This window comes from Cnephaeus nilssonii (genome assembly GCF_951640355.1).
Source record: "Cnephaeus nilssonii genome assembly, chromosome: 20".
NCBI lineage: Eukaryota > Metazoa > Chordata > Mammalia > Chiroptera > Vespertilionidae > Cnephaeus > Cnephaeus nilssonii.
In genome coordinates this window covers 34921659-34945187 of record NC_137091.1, presented here as the reverse complement: position 1 = coordinate 34945187, position 23529 = coordinate 34921659, and the positions used below count along the sequence as shown (strand labels likewise).

General features: G+C 45.6%; 1 pseudogene across 1 annotated transcript; it reads right to left on the bottom strand.

Moving 5' to 3' along the window:
- Positions 1–8846: 8846 nt before the first annotated feature.
- On the bottom strand, positions 8847–9446 carry LOC307092641 (peptidyl-prolyl cis-trans isomerase A-like; annotated as a pseudogene). Its single transcript has one exon. The product of its transcript is annotated as a peptidyl-prolyl cis-trans isomerase A-like (transcript).
- Positions 9447–23529: the final 14083 nt, after the last annotated feature.

The following is a 23529-nucleotide window of genomic DNA, read 5'->3' as shown; positions in this document are numbered from 1 at the left end:
CTTCCTCTCTGTAAAAAATCAATAAAATATATATATTTTTTAAAAAACAGTTTAAAATAAAAAACGAAACACTCAAGCCTGTAAAGAATTTTTGTGAATTTGTTTGAGCCAAACGGTCAACAATTGCCGGGAAGCAGAACCTCAACGGATTGCGATAATGCTCTGGAGAATGGCGGGCTACATCTGTATTTATACACTGCCAACAAAGGGAAGGGACCTAGGTGGGTTACATGAAATCCGTTGGTGATAGACTAGAGAGGTGGGAGAAAGCAAAGGGGGGCGGGGGGAACTCCTGGGATTGGATAAAAAGTAAAATGATAGACACATACTTAAGTGGGTACAGGAACAATGAACACGATAATGAAGGAATTTGTGGTATCTGTCCTGGTGCCCAGGCACATTATTAGGTTGTGTCCCAAGGGGTCCAGAAAAAAGGAAGTTACAAGTTACCCAGACGTTTCAAGGATATGTTATCATAGGTGCAAAAAGACAGATTGGCTCCGTTAAGGTGAAGGTTGACCTTGTCAGTGAAGAGACTGGCCTAGGAGGTGACTACCCACCATCACAGCTTTTAGTTAAAGTTTCATTTCGGACCATCCTTTGCGGTGACGTTAGGTCTCTGAGTGTGCAAGACCACCATGCAGGCCTTCCCTGAGCTTGTCAGGGCAGCCTGTGGCTCCTTTCATCCACACGTCCTTCTGTTGCCAGCAGCCAGCCACAACCTAGCTTCTCACCCCACTGCTCTCCCAGAACTGCTCCTCCAAGCCTAGAGACCCCCCCCAAGTGGCCAAATCCAAATCCCACACACTTTCCACTTCTCATCTTCCCTCCCTGCTCTCAGAAGCTGGAACCTGGGAGACTGTTCTGCCTTCTGAGAGGTTCTTATATCCTCCACAATGCCACAGGGTCTGGCTCTCCTCCCATCTCACTTTTATTCCCAGGGTTTAGGCTCAGGCACTTCTCTCTGACTTTTCATTTTTATCACATAACTAGAGGCCTGGTGCACGAAATTCATGCAAGGGGGTGGAGGGGTCCCTTCAGCCCAGCCTGCACCTTCTCCAATCCAGGACCCCTTGGGGGATGTCCAACTGCCAGTTTAGGCCCAATCAGGATTGGGCCTAAACCAGCACTAGGACATCCCTCTCACAATCCAGGAGCACTGCCTCCTAACTGTTCACCTTCCTGCCTGCCTGATCACCCCTAGCTGCTCCCCGCCCCGCTGCTGGCCTGGTTGCCCCTAACTCCACCCTCCACCCTCCCCCCCCTGCCAGCCTGGTCACCCATCACTGCCCCCCTCTGCAGGCCTGGTCGCCCCTCACTGCCCACCCCTGCCGGCCTGGTCACTCCACACAGCCCTCTGTTCAGTCGTTTGGTCATTCCTCACTAATCCCCTTGCCGGCCTGGTTGCCCCATGCAGCCCTCTGCTCAGTCGTTTGTTCGGCCCTCACTAACCCCCCTGCCGGCCTGGTTGCCCCACACAGCCTGTTCGGTCATCCGTTTGGGTGTTTCGGTTGCGACGGTCGCTTAGGCTTTTATATATATAATCACCACATACTAAACTATGTCTGTACCATAGATGTGAGTTACAAAGTGTAATAGCAAAATGAACCTCATAACTCCCACCCACCCAATTTGAGAAACAAGCACACCTTGAAGTGTGCCCCTCCCCCTGCCTCCCTCCAGAAGTCCTCATTCATCAGCTATCATCCACCCACATTATTTTGTTTTTATTTATTTACTAGAGGCCCAGTGCATGAAATTTGGGCACTGTGTGTGGGGGTGGGGGGTGTTCCTCAGCCCAGCCTGCACCCTCTCCAATCTGGGATCCCTCTCACAATCTGGGAATGCTGGCTCCCAACCGCTTACCTGCCTGCCAGCCTGATCACTCCTAACCACTCCCCTGCCAACCTGATCAATGCCTAACTGCTCCCCTGCCGGCCCAATCACCCCCAACTGCCCTCCCCTGCCAGCCTGGTCGCCCCTAACTGCCCTCCCCTGCAGGTCTGGTTGCCCCTAACTGCCTTCCCCTTCAGGCCTGGTCCCCCCAACTCCCCTCCCTCCCCGGATGGCCTGGTTGCCCCCAACTGCCCTCCCCTGCTGACCATCTTGTGGTGGCCATCTTATGACCACATGGGGTGGCCATCTTGTGCAAGGACATGATGGTCAATTTGCATATTACCTCTTTATTATATAGGATTATTGTTGGGTTTTTTTTTTATTTTATTTTTGTTTCTCCCCCCCTGCCCACTCACATTTTTAATGTATTTTTATTGATGTCAGAATGAAAGGGAGAGGGAGAGAGAGATATCATCAATCTGCTGCCTCCTGCACGCCCCCTACTGGGGATCAACCCTGCAACCCTGGCATGTGCCCTGACCAGGAATCGAACCGTGAACTCCTGGTTCATAGGTTGAGTTTTAACCACTGAGCTACACAGGTTAGGCTAGTTAGGTATGTTTTAATGTCACTTCTGTGTGTTTAGGTATTTTTACAATTCGTGATAAAATGCAATAACATAAAAGTTACCATCGTAACCATTTTTAGCTTATAGTTTAGGAGCGTTAAGTACTTTCTCATTGTTGTGCAACCATCACCATCATGTGTGTAGGTACTTTTTAAAAATAAAGTTTCTTGAAAAGTTATTTTATAGTTTGTTAGTTTTTTTTCATTTGGTATTTTCTGTTTTTAAAAACCTTTTTGTGATAGCTAATACACACAGGAAAGAACATAAAATATAAATGCCACTCATTGTATAAATATAAAGGAAACACCCTGGTTAAAAAAAGCATGTTGCTCTCAGCCCTGGATGCCACAAGTCCTTTCCAATCGAGCCCTCCAAATAACATCCTGACTTCTGTAATAATCCCTTCCTTTGCTTTTCTTTAAAGTTTTACTACTTGAGTGCATGTTCCCCAACACTCTAGTTTAGTTTTGCCTATTTTTGAACTTCATATCAATAGAATAACACATTTTTAAAAATATATTTCTTTATTGATTTCAGAGAGGAAGGGAGAAGGAGAGAGAGATAAAAACATCAATGATGAGAGCGAATCATTGATCGGCTGCCTCCTGCATGCCCCCCAACAGGGATCGAGCCCGCAACCCAGGCATGTGCCCTTGGCCAGAATCGAACCTGGGACCCTTCAGTTCGCAGGCTGATGCTCTATCCACTGAGCCAAGCCGGCCAGGGCTAGAATAACACATTTTTAATTCTCTTATATTGGCTTTTCCCATTTAACCTTAGGCTTGTGAATCATACACCTTATTGTGTATAGGTGACATTGTTCGTTTTAATCTATAATAATAAAAGCCTAGGTGGCCCTCAAGCCCTCACGTCATCACAAGATGGCTGCCCCATGTTGTCACAAGATGGCCGCCCCCACGTTGTCACAAGATGGCTGCCCCCACATCATCAAAAGATGGCTGCCACAAGATGGCCAGCAGGGGAGGGCAGTTGGGGGCAACCAGGCCAGTAGGAGAGGGCAGTTGGGGATAACTGGGCTGGCAGGGGAGGGCAGTTGGGGGCGACCAGGCCAGCAGAAGAGGGGGTGACAAGGCCTGCAGGGAACAGCAGTTGGGGGCGACCAGGCCAGCAGAAGAGGGGGTGACAAGGCCTGACCAGGACAGCAGGGGAGGGCAGTTGGGGATGACCGGGTCGGCAGGGAAGGACAGTTGGGGGTGACTGGGTCAGCAACGGAGGGCAGTTTGGGGCAACCAGGTCGGCAGGGGAAGACAGTTGGGGGCCATCGGGCTGGGAGGGGAGCAGTTAGGCATCAATCAGGCTGGCAGGAGAGCAGTTAGGGGATGATCAGGCTGGCAGGCAGAAGCGATTAGGGGCAATCAGGCAGGCAGGCAGGTGAGTGCTTAGGAGCCAGCAGTCCCAGATTGTAAGAGGGATGTCCGACTGCCGGTTTAGGCCCAATCCCGCAGGGTCCCAGATTGAAGAGGGTGCAGGCTGGGCTGAGGGACACCCCCCACCCAGTGTATGAATTTCATGCACCGGGCCTCTAGTCCTATCTAACAAAGGGTAATATGCAAATTAACCGACACTCCGTCACAAATATGGCAGAACCCATAGCCACAAGATGGCGGTGCCCAGTCCTCTCAGCCCCACCGGAGTCCCCCGGGGGAGGGGAGGGGCCGGGCAGCCGCTGACAGCGGGCCGTGTGAGCAGCATGGTGGAATGCTTGCTTCGTCACCACGGTGATGAAGCAAATGTTCTGCACCTGGCCGTGAATAGGCCTCTGGCCAGTCCAGGGTGCAGAACACCTCCTGCTTCATTATTCCTGCCTTCCCCACATTCGGGGGAGTAGCAACAGCATGAGACTGCCCACTGGAGTCTCCTCCCAGCGGGGCCGGAACAGTGGGTTGAGGGGTCCAGATTTTATACCATTTCCATAGCATTGTCCCCATGAAGAGTTGATGCAGAAAGAGTCAGTGGTGACTTCCACTTTCCACTCCTCCGTGGGTACTCAGGAGAGTACAGGCTTATGACAAGTAATAAGCAACAAGGTGATATTTGCATTCCCCAGGTATTTCATGGTTTCCTGACTGTATCTGCTAGTATCTGTTTCCATTGAACTGTGACTTCTGGCTTTTTTCTCTGTATCCACGTGGGTTTGGTAAGTTGACTTCTTACCAAATCTCACCCACACTCTAAGTAAGGTTTCTTACTCAAGTGTGTCTGATTTTAACAAATCCCCTCCCACACTCTCCACCTTGGAAAGTCCCAAATGTTCTGAAGTCCTCCCCTCCAGTTCCTTGTTTGCCCAATCTGAGAGTCTTTCCTCTGGGCTAGACTCGGCTTCCTTTCTACATAACTGATGCCTCTCCAGGTACTGACTGGCTGTTTCCTCCCAGCCGCCTCCTGCCTTGCCCGCCCAGACAGTATTGCTGGGGCCTCCGTTTCTCGTGAACTTCTGCTTTGTCTCTCCAGCATCTTGGATCCAAGTGTTGGTGCTGCTGCCCTCAGAGCAGACACCCTGTCCAAGACCATTTCCTGTCCTAAAAACTGGGGCTACCTGGGAAGGACTCTTCGTGGATCTTGAGTTCCCAAGGACTCAGCACCTTGACAAGGGCAGGAGGGATAAAGATGGATATGTTTGCATTGCGCCCACCAGAGGGTTAAAGACTAGGGCCTTCCAAGGGTTTCTTCCTTCTCCCCAGCTTTTGTCCCAGCACCTACTTTTCCGTTTTGCCTTCTCATTTTATATTTTTTATTCTGACCCTAAAAACTGCATGGAGGGGCGCAGTCTAAGAAAGGATGGCCTGTTCTACTTCTCAAAACTTAAAGAACCACATTTTTTTTTTTGTCCCCTGCAAGGATGTGTCAGGAACAAATACAATATTTTCTGTAGGAAATAACTGTTTTGGAGGCATTTACAATGAGGACTTCCATCCAGTGTTCTGCCCAGACTGAGACCTCGTCAAGGAAGATATTGGAGGCTTCATTCCAGCAGTGATAGTGGAGAGCCTTTTGAGACACTGCGGTGACTTTCCAGGTCGTCTCCCCTCCCACGGACACACCTGGTAGGCTGCTCTTCTAGAAAATGGGAGGGAAGCCATGGACAGATGGACCCAGTCACAGCCCTCATCGTTGAAGTGTGAAAAATGTTATTACCCACCTTAAGGGCTTTTGAGAGACTCTAATGAGATGCAATAATAGCAGTAAGATGCTTAGGCTGGGCTTGGGCGCACAGTGAGTGCCCAGTTACTGTTTTAGCTATTACATGTTCTAGAGGCCAGGGGAAGAGTGTTTAAGTAAGCATCCATGGATCATGATTTCAACAACCACACTGGACAAGATGGCGGAAATTAGATGCTGGGGAAAATAGAGCTAGGACAAACATAAAAATTCTGGAATGCTTGTCATGTCCCCATGTTGGTTTTGTTTAGACTCTCTGTGTTTTTACACACCACTTGCTAAGCAAATTCTTTTCTTTTTAATCTTTATTATTGCAGGTGTCCCCCTTTACCCCCCTCCCCCATTGTCCTCCACCCAGTTCCCACCCCACCCCACCCCACCCCAGGCCTTCCCCACCCTACTGTCTATGTCCATAGGTAAGATCTTTGGTTAATCTCTTCCGGACCCCTGATCCCCCTTCCCTCTGAGATTGTCAGTCTGTTCCGTGCTTCCATGCCTCTGATTCTATTTTATTCACCAGTTTATTTTGTTCATTAGATTTCTTGTTTGTTTATTTTGATTTTTATATTCAATTGTTATCAGATATGTATTAGTTGCCATTTTATTGTTCACACTAGAGGCCCTGTGCACAAAATTTGTGCACATGGGGGGAAGGGTCTCCTCAGCCCAACCTTCACCCTCTCACAATCCGGGACCACTGGCTCCTAACTGCTCACCTGCCTGCCTGATTACCCCTTACTGCACCCCCTGCCGGACTGGTTGCCCCCAATTTCCCCCATGCCAGCCTGGTCACCCCCAACTGACCCGCCCGCTGGCCTGACCACCACTTACTGCCCCCCCTGCCAGCTTGGTTGCCCCCAACTGCCCCCCCTGCCACCCTGGTCGCCCCACACAGCCTGCTGTTCCATTGTTTGGTCGTCCCTCACTAACCCCCCTGCTGGCCTTGTCGCCCCACGCAGCCTGCTGTTTGGTTGTTATTGTTACTGTGACAGCATCCTGGACAATTTGCATATTCCTCTATTATTATTATTATTATTATAGATCTTCTTCTTCTTCTTCTTCTTCTTCTTCTTCTTCTTCTTCTTCTTCTTCTCCTTCTTCATCTTCTTCTTCAAAAACCCTTCAACATTTCATATCAACTGGTTTGGTGGTGATGAGCTCCTTTAGTTTTTCTTGTTTGTGAAGTTCTTTATCTGATCCTCAATTCTAAATGAGAGGTTTTCTGGGTAATCTTAGTTGTAGGTCCTTACTATTCATCACTTTGAATATTTTTTGCCACTCCCTACAAAGTTTCTGTTTAGAAATCAGCTGACAGTCATATGGGCACCCCCCTGTAGGTAACTGACAGCTTTTCTCTTGCTGCTTTTAAGATTCTCTCTTTGTCTTTAGTCTTTGGCATTTTAATTATGATGTGTCTTGGTGTGGGCCTCTTTGGGTTCCTCTTGTTTGGGACTCTCTGTGCTTCCTGGACTTGTAAGTCTATTTCTTTCACCAGGTAGTGGAAGTTTTCTGTCATTCTTTCTTCAAATAGGTTTTCAATCTTACTCTCTCTCTATCTTCCCCTTCTGGCACCCTCATAATGTAAATGTTGGTACACTTGAAGTTGTACCAGAGGCTCCTTACACTATCTTCATATTTTTGGATTCTTTTTTTTTTTTTTTTTTTTTTTTTTTTTTTGCTCTTCTTCCTCATATTCCAAATTGTTTATTTGATTCTCGGAATCCTCTACTCTACTGTTGTAAATTGTTCTTTATTTCAGTTAGTGTATGCTTAATTTCTGACTGGTCTTTTTTCATGTCTTTGACATTCTCACTAAGATCCTTGAAAGTCTCATGGAGATCTTTGAGCAATCTTATAACCATGGTTTTGAACTCAATGTATCCTGTAGTTTTCTTGCTTCCATTTCTTTCATTTGTGACATGTTTCTTTGTCTCTGCATTTCGACTTCTCCCCTGTGTTTGTTTCTCTGAATTAGGTAGAGCTGCTATGTCTCCTGGAATTGGTAGAGTGGCCTTGTGTAGTAGGTGTCCAGTAGGGCCCAGTAGCCTAGCCTCCCCAGTCACCTGAGCTAGGCACTCTAGATGTGCCCCTGTGTGGGCTGTGAGCACAGTCTTGTAGTTGAGCCTTGACTGCTCTTGATGTCTCTGGGAGGAGTTGACCTCCAAGCTGTGAGGACAAGTTGCAACTACAGTGGGAGAGCTGCTGTGCAGGAGGCAAGGCATAGCTATGAAGCAAGGCAGACTGGTGCTATTTCTGGGATTGGGAACTTTTATTGATAGGTTTGGGGCATGCTAACACCAGCTGCAGCTTGTTTGAGAGATTTTAGCAAAGTCTGAAGCCTGAGTCAGAACAGGCCATTCATATGGAAAAGCTGATGCAAACAGCTTGGGTGGGGCTGCAGATTGGATGGGGCAGGGTCTCAGAAAATACCCTGGGTGAAGCAAATAGTGTGCTCCAGGCTTATGGGGACTCATATATGGCTGCCAGTCAACCCTGTATCAAGGGAGGTCCCAGCACAGGAACAATGACCCTTGTGAGCACCTCTGTCTGGAAGAAAGCTGCCCTGAGTTCCTGCCCCAATGCCAGACAATCCAGTTCCTCCCCGTATGTGTCTGGGTCCCCCCAGAACTGGAGCTCAGAAGAAGCAGGTCCCTGTAAGTTTGTGTACGGACCCTTTAAGAGGAATGCCTGCATCTCCAGCAGCCTCTGTGTCTCTCAGTCACAATCCTCACTGGTTTTTATAGCCTGTAGTTGTGAGGACTTCTCTTCCCAGCTCTGGAACCCTAGGCTAGGGGCCTGGTGTGGGACTGGGACCCCTTGCTCCTCAAGGGTTGCCTCCACAGCCAAGATATCCCTCCAGATTTAAAAAACAGCACACGTGGTGTCAGACCAGTTCGTTCCATACCTCTGCCCCTCCTACTAGTCTCAATGTGCTTTCCTCTTTACTTCTCTAGTTATAAGACTTCCATTCATCCAGCTTTCAGGTGGTTCTGGATGATGGTTGTTCTGTATTTTAGTTGCAATTTTGATGTGGTTGTGGGAGGCAGTGAGTATAGGCATTTACCTATGCCATCATATTGGTTCTCTTATTATTTTTTGACAGACAACTATTTCATTTTTATTTCATAATCATAAACTTAACTCTGCAATCCAGCTAGACTGGGAAGAGGTAAGGAAATTATGGAACCCAATAAACTGGCAAGAGCACAAAGATTATAGAACATTCCAAGCAAATTGGGGTGAAGGGGTGCTCTCCTGAGCTACAGAAGGAATGGTCTGGTGGTAAAGATAAAACACAAGTCAAATTTATTAGAGTTCTCCACAGTCAGCAATGGTGATCTTCTTGCTGGTCTTGCCATTCCTAGACCCAAAGCGCTCCATGGCCGTCACAATATGCATGCCTTCTGTCACCTCTCGAAGACCACATGCTTGCCATCCAACCACTCAGCCTTGGCAGTGCAGATGAAAAACTGGAGCCGTTTGTGTTAGGTCCAGCATTTGCCATGGACAGGATGCCAGGACCTGTATGTTTCAGGATGAAGTTCTCATCCTCAAATTTCTCGCCATAGATGGACTTGCCACCTGTGCTATTATGGCATGTGAAGTCACCACCCTGGCACATAAATCGTGGAATAATTCTGTGAAAGCAGGAACCTTTATAACCAAATCCTTTCTCCCCAGTGCTCAGAGCACGGAAGTTTTCTGCTGTCTTTGGAACTTTGTTTGCAAACAGCTCGAAGGAGACGCGGCCCAAGGACTCACCGTCAAAGGTGATGTTGAAGAACACGGTGAGGTTCACCATGGCTGGTCACGGGTGGCTTCAGGGCAGCGACATCTGCAGTTCTCTTATTATTATTACTAAGCAAATTCTTAAAATGAGAAGGTGATGCATGCTTGCTTGCAAAGAGACCAAAGAAGAGAGAAACTGGAAAGATTTCATTTGGCTCCACAGTCAGGCCTGTGAGGAGGATACTCCTCCAAACAGAATAGGTTTGGTCTGGCTAAAATTTTTTCTGTTGTATGTATTGGTATAATGCATATTTTTTACTTTTATTTTAAAATATTTTTAACATTTGAAGTATGGCTAATTTTATAGGAAACACCTAGCCTTGCCCTGCAAACCTGAGAAAAGAAAGGGAAGGAGTAGTGCGGGGGCCAGATGCGGTGGGGGCCAGATATGGCAGGGATCTCCCTTTTCCACGTCCAGCATGGAAAGAGAGATGAATGAACCTGTTCTAAGTGGACGTGGCCAGGGATTGAGAAATAATAGAAAAAAAGAAAGCAAGAGGCAGAAATAGAATTAAAAGCTGGGAGCCGGGTGGGACGCCATTCTCTCTGATGGAAAGGCAGGACGATGACGACCCTGAGCCACGCAGCACTTTTATTTTATACCCCCAAATACCAGGAAGTATCACCAAAAACTTAGGGTCAAAGGAGCTTATTTGCATTCTTGAATAGGCCAGAGCATTCCTATTGCTTGACTGGATTTACATATCTAGACCTGCCCCTGCCGACACCTGGGCTGATATAAAGGCCAAGCTGATTACATGTCTCCGCCTTCTTGGGGAAACATGTATCCGAGACGCGGCTCTGCCAGTCGCCTCGGACTCAGCTGACAACAATTTAAAGAAATGCCCATGTGCCTTCCCAGGCGCTGTCTACAGAGTAGGGGAACTGGCCACACAGGAGAGGACACAGGCCCCTTAGGAACAGATACCCAGGTTGAGGGTTTGATCCAGATTGGGGTGCATTATCCCTGGTCCAGGTACCGTGCGGGAGGCAACACAATTGATGTTTCACTCTCACATATCTTTCTCTCTCAAATCAATAAAAGCATGTCCTCAGGTGAGGATTTAAAAAAAGAAAGGAAAAGAATTTAGCTTTTCAGAAAGGAGCAATATCTCAGAGAAAATATAAGCTGTAAGGTGGAATAATGGACAATAAAAGTGATGAATGTGTGGGCGGAACTAAATGGACAGTGAAAGAATAAAACAACACATTTTTGTTTTTTCAGGTTAAAAAGAACAGTCTAGACCTAAAATACATGATAATGTGGATGAGAAAGGGGCTACATACTAAGCCTGACAAGCTCAGGGAAGACATGCATGGAGGGCCTTACAAACTCAGGGACTGAAAGTAACCGTATGGGATGGTCTGAACATACAAACTCCTAACAGTGGGTCATGGCAGGTAGTCATGTCTTAGGCCTGCAGCTTCCTTGACAAAGGTGACTCTTTACCTAAGTGAGTTGTCCATTATTTGTTGTTGTGTTTGTTTGTTTGCATCAAAGATAACATACCTTTGAAATGTCAGAGCAATCTTCTTTTCCAGACCGCTCAGGGCACAACCTCTGTTCTTCTTCATTATCTCATCCCCTGCATACCATCTCTGTGATGTAAATGTTAATTAGTAACTATCTGGTACCCACCAATGTAAAAGAAGCATGCCTCCCTCCATTTTACTCTTTATCCAGTCTGAGAGACTTCCCACTTTACTTTTAACCACCTCCCTAATCTACCACCAATGGATTTCGTGTAACCTCCTTATATCTTCTCCTTTTATTCTAATGTATAAAAGAAGTTGCAAAATTGCCATTCTGCAGAGTATTTTCTCAATTTGTGGAGATTTTTCTTCCTGGCAATTGTTGTCAGTTTGGCTCAGATAAACTCATAAAAATTATCTACAGGTTTGGATGTTTCTTACAATAATAGTGGCCTAAAAGTCAGGATGGATGACTGGAAGTGGTGTTCTACAGTCCTTGTGTTGTTCAGGGAGAATAAAGATACTGATAAGAAACTTCAATATATTACACATGCATCTAAAATAGAAAGGATGTATAACATCTAAATTAGTAGTGGGACAAAAATGAAAAAGGAAAACTCTCAATCCAAAATAAGGCGCAACAGATAAGAAGCATGAAAAACTGGGATAAAGAGAAAGTGCACAAAATATTGTGGCTGAAATATAACAAGCAGATCCATAAGTATAATGCAAGTAAAAAGACTAATAGCTCTAGTTAAAAGACAAGCCGCCAAAGTAGATACAGAAAATATCTAGCTACATGCTGTTACCAGACAAACTGATATGTAAGGATAAAGAAAGGTTGAAAATAAAGTGGTGAAAAAAGAATTAACAGGAAAATAGTAACCAAAGAAAACTAGTGTAGCTATAATAATATTGGACAAAAAGATTTTTAAAGGTAAAGATAGCCACAACTTAACAATATAAAAGTTCAGTTCACTAGGAAAATACAACAGTTCTAAGCTTGGATGCGCTAATGAACAAATTGTACCCAATAAGGAAAGAGTATTTTAAGCACACATGGAATATTTACAAAATTCCATCACAGTCTAGGACATAAAGATAGTGTCAATACAATGTTAACGATAAACAAATGCAATCTCTGATCACAATAAAATTAAATCAGAAATCAATAACAAAAATATTACTAGAAAAATTCATATATGCGATGTCCAAAAATATATGCATACACTTTGAATAATTATAAAGCAGTGTTTATTAAAATACATTTCATTTTCAAAATTGAGCTATCAGCTGTTAAAGTGTGCATACATTTTTGGGGGACATGCTGTATTTGAAAATTAGTAAACACATTTCTAAATAACTCATGAGTCCAAAAAGATATCATAATATAAACTAGACAATATATGGAACTAAAAATGATAAAAATGCCACATATGAAAATTTGAAGGAAAATGATAGCGTTACGTGCTATTTAATGAAGTAAGTATCCAAATTAGAAAGGTAGAAAGAGAGAGGAGAAGAACCAAGCTGGTGGAATAGGTAAGCACCTATACATGCTGCCTCCCACAACCACATCAAAGTTACAATTAAACTATTTTTAAAAATGATGGCAGAGTAGGAGGATGCTGCACGGACATGCTCCCAGGAACAAGCTGGAATTACAACTGAAATATGGAAAGGCTTCCTGAATAATCAATGGAAAACTCACAGGAGAGAACCCTGATACCCAAGGACCGAAGGTGGAGACCACATAGAGACTGGTAGGTGGGGCAGAGGTGTAAAAGAGCTGGCCAGGCACCCACAGATGGCAACTGAAGTCCCAGAGAGATATCTCAGCTGTGGGGAGTGCCACTGAGAACTCTGGGATCGAATCCTGAAGATGGGCTCCCCAACAGAGAGCACCAAAACTGAGGAGGGTAACATCTGGCTGTGTAAAGCAGTGGAGTGCTGTCTGCCAGGGAGTGACAGTTGAAAATTCGGGTACCCCCTTGAAGGGCCAACGCACAAAAATTCCCTGTGAAGCCACTCACCTTGTGCTTTGGCAGAGGGAGGGTGAAGTGGACTAGAGCTATGAGAGCAGAACCCAGGACTGGGGACTCAGGGGGATAGAGCTCAGAAGGCAGACACCCCAAGTTTCCTGGGCTGAGTCATTTCCTCACAAAGCAGTGGACATATTTCCCACATAGACATCTACCTTGCCTGGGGGGAAGACACACCCTATTGGAAAACACCTTGCCCTGAAGCCACTTAAGAGATTAAAAGTAACAATTAGCCTCCAGGCAAAGCAACTGCCCCCCCCCCCCTTGAAGAAAACTCTCACCACACCTGAAGACAATTGCCTGGGGGCAATTAAAGTCGGAATCCTACTAATCTGTAGACAGGCAGTCTCTGGGGGCTTTGAGTCTTTGTCTAATCCAATTAGTCAGAAACAGCCTTTAACACTGTCCTGCACTAGAGATTGAGAGGTTTAGAGGACCTACCTAATACATAGTCACAAACCCAAACAGACAACCAAAATGGGGAAACAAAGAAACAACCCCCAAATGAAAGAACTAGAGAATTCTCCAGAAGAAGAGATAAATGAAGCAGAGATAAGAAATGTATCTGAAACAGAGTTCAGAGTAATGATGTTAAAAATGCTCAACAGTATGAAAAAAAGATATAGTAACTATGAAAAAAGAACAGTCTGAGATAAAGAATGACATAACACAAATAAAGAACACATTGGAAGGAATACACAGCAGATTAGGGGAAGCTGAAGATCAAATCAGTGAATTAGAAGACAGAGTTGAAAATATCACTCAATTAGAGAACCAAAAAGAAAAAACAATAAAAAAAAAAACAGGAGGACAGCTTAAGGGAGCTGTGGGATAATGTGAAATGTAACAATATTAGAATAGTAGCTGTGCCAGAAGAGGCAGAAAGGAATAGAGAAGACGTTTGAAGAAATAATGGTAGAAAACTTCCCTAACTGGGTAAAGGGAAAAATCGCACAAGTTCAGGAGGCACAGAGAGCCCCAAACAAGAAGAACCCAAACAAACCCACACCCAGACTCATCATTATTAAAATGCCAAGAATTAAAGACAAAGAGAGAATCTTAAAGGCAGCAAGAGAAAAGAAAACTGTTACCTACAAAAAAGTTCCCATAAGGCTGACACCTGATTTCTCATCATAACTCTACAGGCCAGAAGGGAATGGCATGAAGTACTCAAGGTAATGGAAAGCAAAGATCTGCGACCAAGATTACTATATCCAGCAAGGCTATCATTCAAAATACATGGTCAAATAAAGAGCTTCCCAGACAAAAAAAGGCTAAATAAGTTCATCACCACCAAGCCAGCATTACAAGACATGCTAAAGGGATTGCTGTAAGGGATTGCTAAGAAGAAGAAACAGAGATAGAAACCTAGCCATACAGAATTAAAATAGATATAAATAAGTACCTCTCAATAATAACCCTAAATGTAAAAAATACCCATAACATTTCATGTAATACTGTTTTGATGATGATGAACTCCATTAGCTTTTTCTTGTTTGTGAAGTTCTTTATCTGACCCTCAATTCTAAATGAGAGCTTTTCTGGGTAGAGTAATCTTAGTTGTAGGTCCTTACTATTCATCACTTTGAATATTTTTTGCCACTCCCTACAAAGTTTCTGTTTAGAAATCAGCTGACAGTCGTATGGGTGCATCATTCTTCAATAATATTAAAATGCAGAAAATATATTAGGATATGCATATTATACAGCAACATAGAGCAATATCAGAAGAGCTAAAAAATGAAAGCGATTGCTTATAAGCAGTGGCTGGAGAGCAGGGCATGGCTGTTGATTTATATCTTTTTAACATTACAGTATGTGTAAATGTTAACTATATGCGACTCTTAATACAACTATAGTAAATGTTAACTATGTGCGACTTTTAATACAACTATATATGTATCTAAAGTTTGAGAATGCTATATGAAAATATAGCACTTAATTTTTCAAAAACTTATTTTGAGAAAATTAGAACTATGTCGGTTCATTTCATGGTGGATACCAATTTTGCCTTTCTTTTCTGTCAGTATTGATTCCATTCACCCGTTCCAGCAGGCCAGGAACTGCCTTGTACCCATTGTGGCCTCCATAGCCATGTTATAATAGAGCTATCTGCACTAAATAAAGTCTCCCCTTATACCACACCCCAAATTGGGGACTCCTGTTGATGCTGAATTGACACCAATGACCATCAGTTGACACCTCAAACCTCCTCAGCTCGGCATTCAAGGCCCCCATGCCAACCCCATCTAACTTAAATACCAGACCACATCTCCCACTGCTCCTCAGAGTGTACCCTCCTCTCAAGTCACACATATCCTCAGAAATCCTCCCTGCAAACACATGTTATCAGGCTGCCTGGAGAATTCTTTCTCTTGTATAAATATGCCCATTTTTCAAAGTCCAGCTTCAGGCTCACCTCTTCTTTCTGGATCATCTCTGGACCCAATGTTCACTCGGTTGTTGACTGGCTGGAGCATTTCTGCTTTCTGCATACCTTTGGCCTACCTGGTGAACACCCACTTCGCTTTCACACTCAGTTTACAGGCAACACTCACTGTAAATACTTCAGCAGTAACCCTCTCCAAGAAACCTTTCTCACCTTGGTCCCAAAAGAAATGAATGTTTTTTTGTCAGAGCAGTTATCACCTTGAACCAGGGTATTCATCAACATTTGGACTATCCTGATGAAATGAGAGCTCCCCAAGGGAAAGTACTAGGTATTAGTCGCACAGCATGAAAGTTTGCTGAATTTATATGCTCCTGTGGCACTTTTTTCCTCACTCTCATGTTCTCCTTCAGCATTCAGTATAACTATTGCCTCCTCTAGCAGTCTTTCTAATTGCCTAGAGTAAGATGGGTCCTTCTATAATCTCCCATGATGTCCTACTGCTTTATATTGATTATGGAAGTCATCGTTCCTCTGAGTGATTATTTGCATGTCCATCTCTTCCACTAGACTCTGCACACCACAGGCAGGGACAGGGCACGACTGGGTCATCGGATTCCCAGTGCCTAGCACGATGTTTGGCACACAGTGGATGCTCAAAAAATTGCTTGTGAAATGGAGGAATTCAAGTGTGACTTTGCTTCCCTGAACTAAGTTTAGCACATTTAGAACATTGTATTATGAACATGTTCAAACATTCCCAGCAGTAGAGAGAAAAACATAATGAACTGTGATCTGACATCATCCAGCTTTGATAGTATTGATAGGTATTTTTGCCAATCTTCTGACACACTTTTTAAAAAATCAACTTGTTGGGGTATAATTTACACACAATAAAATGTACTTGTTTTGAGTGTACACTTCCATTAATTTTGGCAAATACATATGTTCATGATGCCTAGAAGTTCCCTTGCAGCACACAGCTTTGGGGATAAAAATTCTTAATGTCTGCTACTTCGTTTGGATCCGATCCAAGACAAGCTGAGGGAGGGGCCTGGGCCTTACAGAAACAGTAGACTTTTAAATACCCCAAGGGCAACAGGAAGGGAAAGATTTGGGCTCTGAGGGCCTCTTCACTTTCCTGGGACCCAACCCCAACTTGGCCTCCACTGGTCCAGTCATAATACTCTTTCTTTTCACCCACATACTGGTGGAAGTTTCTTCCCGTGTGATCTGAGAATGAAGAAACAAAGTTTTTCTTTCTTTTACGCTGGGGTGAGATCCTGAAGCACTCCAACCATTACCATTGCTCCTCCTCAGCCTGCCTATCGTCAGTCTCCATGTCCCCTGGGGGTGGCCTTTTCACTCGCCATCACCTGCCGCTCATGAGGCCCTAAGTCCAGGCCAAGAGCACCCTGGACATCAGACACTGATTCGTGGTGCCAGGGGCAGAATGGGCTAAGCAGGAGCCTTGGCCACAGCCCCACCCTGGACAGGCACTGCAGGCCTTTGAATGGCCAGGTCTCAAGGAAGCAAGTGGGAGACAGTGGGAGGAAGCCATGGGACGGTGGGCTCCAGCGAGGGCCTCCTCCTGATGGGCAGAAACACGAGGTGAAGCCAGAGCCCACCATTTCACATCCTTCCTACATCTCTGATGTCTGGGGGCGGCGGGGGGGGGGGGGGTAGTTGTTTAGGGACCCAAGAAGGAGAAGGGTTTGTGGGCCCAGAGGAGTAAGGGCACTTGACAGAAGAAGGGGAAGCAGGAAGGCCCTGATTGAAAGAGTCAACATCCGGAGAGGTTCAGGGAATTCTCTAAAGAACAATATAGCATTTCATTTGAGCAGGAAATACATTCAGACTGTAGCTTCCGTTTTCTGCACCACGGAGAGGAGCAGAAAAAGGGAATGGTATGCAGGAGAACTGGCTATTATTTGAGAAGATAAAATCAACCCCCACCCTCATGGCCCTGACAGAATATTTTCTACATACCCCCTCTTCCACATCGGATCAGAGGTTAGAACTGTGCCCACCGCATCACTTGCAGACTCCTGGCTGGTTCCTCTTTTGTGTCTGCTTCTTCCCTCTCAGTTAAATTTTGCAAATCTCTTCATTTTATTTGTAGTTCACTCATTCCACAAGTATTTTGTTAAAGTACTAGAGATTCAACAGGAAACCAGTCCCTGGCATTCAAGAAATACTATCATTATTGCTAGCACATATGAAGAATTTACTCCACCCCAAGTGACTATTCCTATCATTAAAATGAGAAATGATGTCAGTGGACATTTGGGAGGAGATTAATGGAGAATTCCAGAATGACAAAACAAACCCTCAAATTGGGGAGGAGAATGGAGAAGGAAGAACAAAGACAAAAATCCCCAGAAAGGCTGCCACGCAGTGAGGAGAGAGCGGCCAGGAGTGGGATACTGCCACATCCTGGACATCATGCTTAGAAACTCAGGAGGAAAGCGATTTCTTGTTCCAATTCTGCTTGACTCATCCTGAAAATTTCAACATAACCATTTACCTCTCTGTCACTCACTTTTCCACATCAGTACCCATCTAGCTAATGCAGATGGGCATTGTGAAAATGAAATAATGCAGGTACAAGTGCATTGGAAATTACAAAGCGTTATGTAAATGGGAGAGGACAACTATTTTTTAAAGTCCCTCCTGACAGTGCTGTGCGCCTCTACCCTCCAGGTGTCTTCTTTCTTTCTTTCTTTTTTTTTTTTAAATATATTTTATTGATTTTTTACAGAGAGGAAGAGAAAGGGATAGAGAGTTAGAAACATGGATGAGAGAGAAACATCGGTCAGCTGCCTCCTGCACACCTCCCACCGGGGATGTGCCCACAACCAAGGCATGTGCCCTTGACCAGAATCGAACCTGGGACCTTTCAGTCCGCAGACCGACGCTCTATCCACTGAGCCAAACCGGCTTCGGCAAGGTGTCTTCTTTCTTGAAGTTCAGCTCATCAGGTCCAACATCAGGTGGGGTCTGCCCAGGTCACGTAGCAGTTCTGGAGGGAGCATCCTTGAGCCAACACTCCACAGAGGAGAGCCAACACATCTCCTGCTCTGCAGCAGCCTGAGGTGGAGACCAGGAGGCCCCACCACCGACCAGGGAGCACCATCACTGAGCACCCGCGGCGGGAGCTACAATTTCTGTCTGAGGAGGTGGTGTGGCACTACACAGTCCAGTTCCATACGTACACCAGGCTCTACAGTGTGGAATGAGCTGGACTTACAGCGATTCTCAACCTTGGCTGAACATTAGAATCCTCAGGGGAATTTTTAATAATCCAGACCCCAAGATTGTTCAAATCAAACTGGTCGTGGTGGTGGGCGGGGGAGGTGCCCTTACATCAGGAATTTTTCAAGTTCCTGGGGTGATTCTAACAAGCAGCCAAGGCTGTGAACCACTGACAAACTTCAGTGCTCACACGAACCACCTGGGGTCTTCACACAGTGCAGATTTTTTTTTAAATGTATTTTTACTAGAGACCCGGTGCACAGAATTTGTGCACTTGCAGGGGTGGGGGGTGTCTCTCAGCCTGGCATGGGCCCTCTCACAGTCCGGGAGCCCAGCGATCAATTGCCCCAAAGAGGTAGGCCCTGCTCACCTGCCACAGCCCACAGGTTGGTGGCCTGAGCCTCCCTCTGCAGGGCGATCATGGGGCGATGACCAGGCCCCCAACCAATCACATAGCACCCGCCTTGGCTAGTCTGTCATCAGTGTGTGCGTGTCACAGTGTGGTCGTCCAGAAGGTGGTCTGATGGTCGTTCTGCTGTTCAGTGGTCCGGTTGATTTATATATTACTCTTTTATTATTATAGATTAATTTCAGAGAGGAAAGGAGAGGGAGAGAGAGATAGAAACATCAATGAGGAGAGAGAATCATTGATCGGCTGCCTTCTGCACGCCCTGGAATTAAACCCAGGACCTTTCTGTCTGCAGGCTCTATCCACTGAGCCAAACCAGCTAGGGTACCATGTGCAGATTTTTATTCAGCAGGTCTGGGTTAGGGGCCTGAGATTCCACTTTTCTAGCAAGTATCAGGCTATGCTGCTGCTACTGGCATAATTTCGTTTTCACAATGCCCTCCTGCATTAGATTCGATGGGTACAGATGTGAAAAAGTGAGTGACAGAGAGGTAAACTGGTATGGTGAAAGGAGCTGGAACTCAGGCAAGTCTCCCACAGGACAGGAATTGTGGTTCTTGCATCCTCTGGTGGCCAAAACCTCCCTAGCAGCACTCAGCAGAGAACTGATGTTAGAAGCTTCCTCTAATAGATATCATTTCTGGGGCATTTACACATTTTTCTCCAGGGCCCAGCCACCAGCATCTTCATTTCAGCCTTGCAGTAACCTGAGCAAACTCAGCCAAACCCGCTCGGACCTCTGACCTATAACACTGTGAAGTAATAAATGGGCATTGTTTAAGATGCTAAGTTGTTTTGCAGCAATAGAAAAGGAACACAGGGAGTTTTATAGGCTTTACAATAACAGGACAATTGAGAATCCCACGCCCACAATCTTGGCCAGCGACCCTGGGCCATGTCTGCTCTCTAGACCAGGCAGGCAGTTCTGTTCCCAAACCCCTGCCCCAGGGGGAGAGAGGCAGAAAGGATGGTACTTCCATGGACCAAGATTATACCTGCTGCCTCTTCCCGACGGCACACGCCTATGGTGTCTGTTGTCAGTGACATTCATGAAAGTTCGGGATGGCAGGGGCTAGATTGCTCTCTGTGGCAGATTGTGTTTTCCGAAGATAAATTCCATCCCACGTGCCCTTCTTACCCGAGACCTTGAGACTCCTCCATCAAGATAGGGGGTCTATGTTTCCTTCTCTTGAATCCAGCTGACCTAAGACTATGATGAGAACAATGCTAGGTGACTTTTGAAGTTAAATCCTAAATGGTGGTACACTCTGCTTGTCTTTCTCTCTCAGTATGCTCCCCTTGGAACCCAGACACCATGCTGTGAGAAAATCCAAGCAACCACATAAAAGGGCCACATGTGGGTGTCCTGGCCATGACTCCAGGTGCGATCCAGCATCAGTTATAGACATGTGAGCAAGAGAGTCTTCAGAAGATTCCAGCTCCATGTATTCAAGCCGCCCCAGCTAATGCTGAGTGGAGCAGACATGTACAAATTGCAGATTTGTGAGCAAAATACATGTTTTAAACCGGTAAACCTTGGGGTGATTTGTTATGTGGTAATAGACAACTGCAATACTCTCAGACTCTCTCCCAAAGATAACACACTAAATTTGATGAGGTGGGGTGCAAGTGGGAATGAGCAAGCTCTGGTTTGGATTAATTACAGGTGAGTGACCTATTTTTCATTAACTACTATTTTTGAAAGCCAGTCTCCTTCGAGATTAAGTCCAATGCTTATGAACTATTAGGAAATTAGCCCTAAAAATTTTTAGAAGGATTGGCATTCTTCTAACTTTTCTTCTTTGCCATTAAATTCATTTAAAAGGTTGTCTCCTTAAATACTAGTCGTTCTCAAGAACAGTCTAGACCAGAGGGAAGTGCAGTTTAGGTATTTTTCTCCAGGTACTTCCGTTCCTACAGGAGGCAGGCTTCTAAGCAGGCCTCCAATGATCCTCACCTCCTGTTATTGGTGCCCTTGTATAATTTCCTTCCCTTCAGTGTGGCTCTGGTTTCTTGACTTGCTTCTAGCCAATGGAATAGGGCAAAGGGGATGGCATGTCACACCCGTGATTAAGTTACAAAAGATCATGCTTCTCTCTGCTGGCAGACTTTCTTAATTGTCTTCTTGGCTTGCACATCTGATGACACAAGCTGCCATGTTGGACAAGAGGACTGAGAGCAGCCTCTGGCCAACAGCCAGTGAAGAGCAGAGGCCCTCAGAGCCCCGGCCTGTGAGAAACAGAATGAACTTGGAAGCGGCTCCTTCCCAGTGGAGCCATGAGAAGAGACATCAGCTCTGGCTAGCACCTGGGGAGGGACGCTGACTCACAAAACTGGGAAGCAATAAATATTTCTCATGTACTTAATTTTTATAAGTTTTTTTTTCTTTTCTTTTATTATTATTTTTATAATATACAAAATAAACCTATTAACAGATTGTAGACACAAAATAATTAGCCATTTACATGCAATAAACATTAATCTTTCAAGAAAAAAGATTTTAAATATAATAATATTACCAAAACTGTACTAACAGTATAATATCACAAAAGTTGTAGAAAATATTAAAAATCTGCAAATAGCAGGATTACTTCTATTATATTCTAAAATATTTTTTTCTCTCACATGTCATTTCTTTATCAAAATCCCCAGTCACACTCAGGTTCAACATGTGCCCACACTCCCTCAACACAGCAGGGTTCCCACCCAAGTGTGCCAGCCGGTATCTAAATGAAGGAAGCATTTCAGTGCCACACTGGCCTGCTGGCTCCTTTCCTCGGTGTCTACTGTTTGCTGAGCTGACCTTGAACACTTGACTCCATGCATTCCCTTATAACCCTCCTCCCCCGGAGCCTGAGTCAGATTCTGTCTGATCAGGGAAGCCTCAGGCTCACACTCCACCTTCAAATGTTGTACATTCATGGACGCGCCCTCTGGGCCAGGTAGGGCTCTGGCTCTGCACAAGTGGCTTCCTCAGGATGTACTGGCTTTTCCTGTGCCAGGAAGAACTGTTTCCTCCAAGTCATGAACTGTCTCTCATTTGAGCTCCTGCCTCTCCTTCTGTGGCCGTTCTGGACCCTGGTTCAGAAGCCGTTTATGCTTCTCCATGTCGGAATCAAGAAGCCTTGCCTAGTACAAGTGATGGAGGAATTCTTGATTGGAGCAGGCCAGAGGGCAAGAGGAGCAGGAGTGGATTTCTGGGCTGAGTTTTGTTGGAAAAAAAAACATTTGAAAGCAGGATAGTGAACGCTGGGGCCACCTGGGCACTTGTCTCCCTGCTTCCCCTCTCTGCTCCCACATCTACGCACTCATATTATATGACAACATCAGCTGTTTACCCCACGAACTCTCCTTTTGTCTTTACACATTACATTTTTAATTTACATTCTGTAAACCAGAACCAAGCACTGCACACCAAGAAAAACAGAACTGCTTTGTTTGCTTCTCAAATACTCGAGGAAAGAGTATTTTTCCAGGACTTTTGTGTTAACATCTGCAATGATTTTCAGGGCCAGATGTAGAAGACATGTTTTCTCTATTCTGGAGCTAGGCATACAGTAGTTGCCACCAAGTTACCACCCCAAATTATGAAAAAGCATTCAGCAAGACGAGTTAGGTAACCACCACACAGAGACCAGTATTTCAGACAGATGCAATCAGAGCCATGGTGGTCCCCACAAAAGGCCCTCGCCTGAAGAGAGCTGCTGGTAGTTTCCCCATCCTCAGAGAAGTCAGTGAACATTGCTCTGTGGGAAATGCTCTGAGCTCTCCTGGGAGAAATAAGGAAAATGGGAGGTATTCCACATAGAGGTCACTCACAGGGGCAATCCTAATATATAAAAACCAAGGGTCCGTAATGACCAACAGAAAGCTCAACCGAACACCGGAAATCAATCCTGCAGTCAGTGCTAGGTTGCTAGTGCAGGCACGGCGATCCAGCACTGACTGCCAAGGGGGCTGTGGATCAGGCCCGAAGAGAGAGGCAGGGTCTGATCCTCAGCCTCCGTGGCAGCTGTTGATCAGCCGTTGCCTCTCTCTTTCTCTCCAGGCTTTGCCAGCAGCCACATCTCTGTTTCTCTCAGGGCCTCGAGGGGGCTGCTAACCATCCCCGCCTCTCTGATCAGGCCCGGAGATACGCCCAGAAATGCTGACTGGCATAGAAACTGACCAATCAGAACCAAATCTGGGTGAACTGTGAGGAGCCAATGGCTGCCTAGGAGGCGGAGCTTTTGACACTGACTGGCATAGAAATTGACCAATCAGAACCAAAGCTGGGTGAACTGTGAGGAGCCAATGGCTGCTTAGGAGGCAGAGCTTTTGATGCTGACTGGCATAGAAACCAACCAATCAGAACCAAGTTGGCCAGCAGGGAAGGGCAGTTGGGGGTGAGATCAGGCCTGCAGGGGAGGGCAGTTAGGGGTGATCAGGAAGGCAGAGGCAGTTAAAGGTAATCAGGCTGGCAGGGGAGAGCAGTTGGGGGCGAGATAAGGCTGGCAGGGGAGGGCCATTGGGAACAAGATCAGGCCAG